Consider the following 5,169-nt stretch of genomic DNA (forward strand, 5'->3'; position numbering starts at 1 on the left):
TTTGATGTGGGCTCAGAAATGCCAGTTGAAATACATGACATCACACAAAGCATGACAATTTCACATCAGCAGAAGTCCAGTCGAAAGCTTACTGGACTTAGTGACATTTTTTTAACTTATCACATTGCATGAATATAGTGTCGTTGTCAAAAAGAGCCTCTCGTCCTGGGTGGCCAGCCGACCTTAGAGGAACGCACCACTGAATATCCAACACTTATACTTGTCCCATTCGAACCTTTATACATTAACGACGTCGTATGTTCCTTACCGTTAGTTCAGCTATGAAAATTGTCTGCAGGACTCATTTTATGAGGTGTGTACTTTGCAGTAGTTAGTGGCTTTCAGATCTCAATCAGAAGGATTTTGTAGCGCGAGCTACACTGGCCACAGTCTCGGCGTTTCGTGTGCTCCCTCCGTCGACCATACTGCGCATGCGCGAGGAGCGAGTGACGTCACTGCGCACAGCTGGCGCGCCTCGCCGCGCGCGCTCGCCGCCGCCGCTGCTGCCGCCGGCGCAGAGCCACGTAGCGCTACTGCTCTCCTACGTACATCCTGGCATTGCAGAGCTAAGCCACTGCCAATGTTTTTTTAAATCTAATCGCATCGTGTGATACACAGGCGCATTTATTCATCAACACAGCGGGTTACTACCCAATTTAGTTCACGAAGATGATTGTATATCCCGCTCAATAACGTGTGGCTGTTAACACGCCACCCCGACACCACGCACTATGGGGATGTAAAGCTGAAAAACTGAAAGAATGTGCTCTCGTTCAGAAGACCTGTTAATGGCTTCTTCGGAGTTGACACTAAGCGCTCCGCGAAAAACATCGTTTTTTGTGCACCCCTACCCACGCCGGGCTCCCCTATCATGCTGGTGCACTGCAGTGCTCACGTTTCAGGAAGTACTACTTAAAACGCTGGTCTGCAGAGCACAAGGTCGCGAAAATAGGTAGCAGTCGCTGCGGTCACGTTCCTATGCAGGAAATGGTCAAGAACGCCCATGCGCTGTGCGACGCTGGTGGGCGTCATACAAAATCGGGTGGGTTGAAATTTATCCCGAGAGTTCTAATACTCTGCCTCTTTCTCTCCACCACCTATCTTTTTCTACTTTACCCTTCCCTTAGATTGCTGTTCGAGCATTCGCTGAGAGTGCGGCCTTCACTACGCCTTCCTTTTTCCCGTTAGAAGTTCGTTTATCTAGAAAGAGAAAAAAAAAGCTGCCTTTGACGCAACTCAGCTGAGTCAGGACATGCACAGCGAAAGCTCTGTTAAGCATGGTCAGACACGGTTTAGCTTTGGTTCACCTTGTTTCAGCGAGTGCAAATCACGTGATGCATCACGTGCCACAAGTGGAGGAGCGAGCGTCCAGACCAGCGGTCGGCGCAGCGGCGGACGTGACTGCCAAGCGGCAAGCTGTTGCAACAAAGGTGAAGATGAAGATCGAGGCACCTGCCACGCACAATTTTGGAACATGCGGCGCGCATTCCGTTAGAGATCAAATCTAAGAGCCAGATGACCTTCAGGCTCAGAATGGAAGAAGTAGCGCGTTTCTCACTAAAATTCTATCTTTTCACAGCAGCTGCCGAAGATCGACCTCTGTTCCCGCCATAAACTCCCTACTCCTTCCACTATAACCATCTTCCGGATGGTTATCGTGGTCCGTCTTCCTATTCTCACCCCACCACTTTCATTCTACTAACACTATCGTTTTCCTTCTAGGTTAGCTACTTTATGGTTGGTTCCCATGGTAACCACGCACCGGTTTCGCCTTCCCAAGCTCTCTACATACCCTGCTCCTTCCACGGTAATCATGCTCAGGTTACGGACTTCTCCGCTCTTACGCTACCCGCCTCCTTTCACGGCAATCACCTTCCGGGCGGTTACCGTTGTAACTACCTTCTGATTACGCCTTTGCAATGTTTCAACATACTCTTCTCTTTCCACGGTAACCGTCCTCATCCATCCAGATTAAATATACTTCGGGTGGCTTCCGTGGAATCAAGCGACCATTTTCGCATTTTGATGCTCTAGCCACAGCAACCCCTTTCCAGCATAGCCATCTTCCGGTTGGAGGTAACTACTCTCTCCCGACACCGTCGTCCTTCCGCAGAAACACTTTCTGACCGAATCCTGTGGTAATCACTGTCGGGTTACTTCTTTCAGCGCTCACACCATAAATCCTCCTCCCATGGTAGCTTCCCTCGGCCTTCCAGGGTCAATGTGGTAACCAGGTGGTTTCCGTGGGAACCACCGATCGGTTGTGCCCTCTTGCGCTCTCGTCATGCCGTCCTCCTTGCACAGTAACCATCCTTCAGTAAGGGATTGCTCCGCTCTCCCGATAGCCTTCTCCTTCAAGGAAACCCCCGTCCGGATGGTTCCTGTAGCAAGCAACCACCGGTTACGTACTGCCTTTGTCAAAAGATTGGAGCCCAGGGGGTTTGCTTCCTAAGCACACTGACTGGTTCGTAATGGGTCTCCAGCGCTCCAAATTTGCTGAAGGTAAGAAGATTTCTGGTTCTGCCTCCTCCAATGGGTAGCACGAATGCTACAGGAGTCCCACTGCGAGGCTTAGAAGCAAACTCCCTGGGCTCTAAACTTTTGACAAAGACTGTACTTCTCCACTCACGCGATATATTCTTCCTTGCACGCTATAGCCCCCCTCTCTAGTGGTTTCCATGTGAATGCACCCATCGGTTGCGCCGACGACTACGGCATACTAGTACGACGACGCGAAACCCAGAATTGGGCTTTTAACAGGTAACGCTCTAAGAGAAGAACGCGCACTTTTTGTCGTATAAAGAAGCCAGTACATTGCGAAACAGAGTCCCAAAAAGCTAGTCCCACAGGCGAATAAATGCACCACCTTTCGATCTCCCTTTATCCCTGAACTGTTAACATTGCGACCATCATGTGCAAGCTCAAACCTCACCTCATCTCCACTCAGGACTATGTCGCATCCCGCTTCGCTTCTATTCAATTGGAATTTCGTCTCTTATCTTCACAAACCTATGGTACTGGTCCTGCACAATTTCGCGGTCTTGTCTTATTCCTACACTTGATTTCTGCCATGATAGCACACCTTCGTTCTCCAATCGGCGCTGCTTTCTTCTGACTAAGTATTACCCTTATTTCTGTATTTCCATAATATTCCCTTATACTGGACCAGCTCACTTGCCCCTCTGATCTCTTTGTGCGCATTTTATGCGAAGCATACTATTTTAGCTACCACTTCAGCCCTTAACCGTGGTTATGCGCCTCCAAATCACGTAATAGATGACGTCACACCACGTGACACGATGACGTCATGACAGTAGAGAAACGGGGGCCTACCTCGCGCCGTCGCTGTGGTTGTGCGCCTCCAAATCACGTGATAAATGACGTCACACCACGTGACACGATGACGTCACGACAGTGGAGAAACGGGGGCCCACCTCGCGCCGTCGCTGTGGTTGTACGCCTCCAAATCACGTGATACATGACGTCACACCACGTGACACGATGACGTCACGACAGTGGAAAAACGGGGGCCCACCTCGCGCCGTCGCTGTGGTTGTGCGCCTCCAAATTACGCGACACGATGATGCTTCGCATTCTCCAGGCTTAACCAAGTTAAGCCTCAGCCATTTTTTCAGTAGCATTGCGGCGCTTGATCAATCTTTCCACACTACCGTATCCCACTTCTCTTTCCCCAAAGGGTACTCTAGCCGCTGCTGATCATGGCGGGCTGTACGCATCCTCTACAACATATGGGCCCTAAGGGCGTGCTCCAATGTACACGATGTTCCTCTTATCTTCAACCTTAATCCAGCGGCCTTTGAGGCAACGATGGCAGCTCATTAAAGCTCAGGCGCCCACCTGTGCCCATGAAGACCTGGGCTCAAGACCCCACACGGACAACGGGGCATTCAATCTTGGCTTTAGTGAAGTGTATTGAAGTCAGCGAAATTTAAGCTACAAAATATCCCAATGCTTGCGTAACCTTCGCTTAGATCTGCGTTCTCCAAAAGGGACTGTGACAGGGTGCTTCGCAGAACTTTTCCCTCAACGAATCAATCCGGAGCATATCGTCTTGGTAAAAGGCGCCCTGGTGCACTGCCCACCGCTGCAATAGATGTAGCCGAATACAAAGTTTCATGATAGATCTCCTTTATGAGGTGCCGCAACTAACCCAGCTCCCGCTTAGAGGAGTTGGTGCCGCAGGGAGTATTGCAGTTGGCTATGAAATCATACTCGTTTCAGTCCAGCAAGCTGGACGAGCATTTTAAATGATTATAGCGCAAATAGGAAAGTACGTGCCTTACAGGTGCCCTAACCTGCCGCGTTTAGTTGTCTGAGTTGGAAAACCTAAGCTTCAACCTTGTCTTTTTTACAAGGGCAGGTATGGAATGAAGTAGGTGTGACGAAAGGTACCATGTAATTTCTTAAGGAACCACCTCATGGTACCTTCTGATCCTGGGAGGATGTAAGGTGTGTATAAGGGAAAACCATGTTCAGTGCCTAACGAATTATAGGAGCTCTCATATCTGATGGGCCAGCGTGTGTCTACCAATATTAAACAGATTTCACCACGAAATATTTCGCGGAAAATTTGGTGGCACTCCCATTTCGCTCGGTGTTAAGCCGCGACCTTTCAGGCAGCATAAATAGCGCATTCACATTTTGTTTATTCTATATATACCAAACTATGGGCTGTTATGCAGGGTGCACCGATTTTAGCTATCGCCCGTGTTTTATCCTAATTTGCGCGGCAGAAGTCGGTGAATGAAGATAGCATGGAACGCACAAATGCAGCACATAAGAAAAGATAGATATAAAGCCACGAAAGTTATTAAGAGCGCACTTCCACATTCCAAATTCAGTATCATATAGCCACTTCCACTATCCAAACATAGCACACAGTGCAAACAATGGAAAAGCACCGCTTTAGGTTATCAATGCAAAATTGTAGTTCACAATATCCAAAATTGTTCGTTGTGAGTCCAGACACTCGTCTGAAGCTGTTCACAACGCGTGTTACGGGCGTATCAAAGCCACGTCCCCTCTTTTGGTAGTTTTCTATCCAAATACGAAGGTGAACAACGCACACGCGGTGCACTTTTCTGCGTGCCCTTTAAGGATTTTAAGTTTCTAATTAAATCATTTTTTTTAGCCGCCGCGGTGGCTCAG

Source organism: Amblyomma mixtum, unplaced genomic scaffold (assembly GCF_055824585.1).
Source record: "Amblyomma mixtum isolate Tamu unplaced genomic scaffold, ASM5582458v1 scaffold_34, whole genome shotgun sequence".
Lineage (NCBI taxonomy): Eukaryota > Metazoa > Arthropoda > Arachnida > Ixodida > Ixodidae > Amblyomma > Amblyomma mixtum.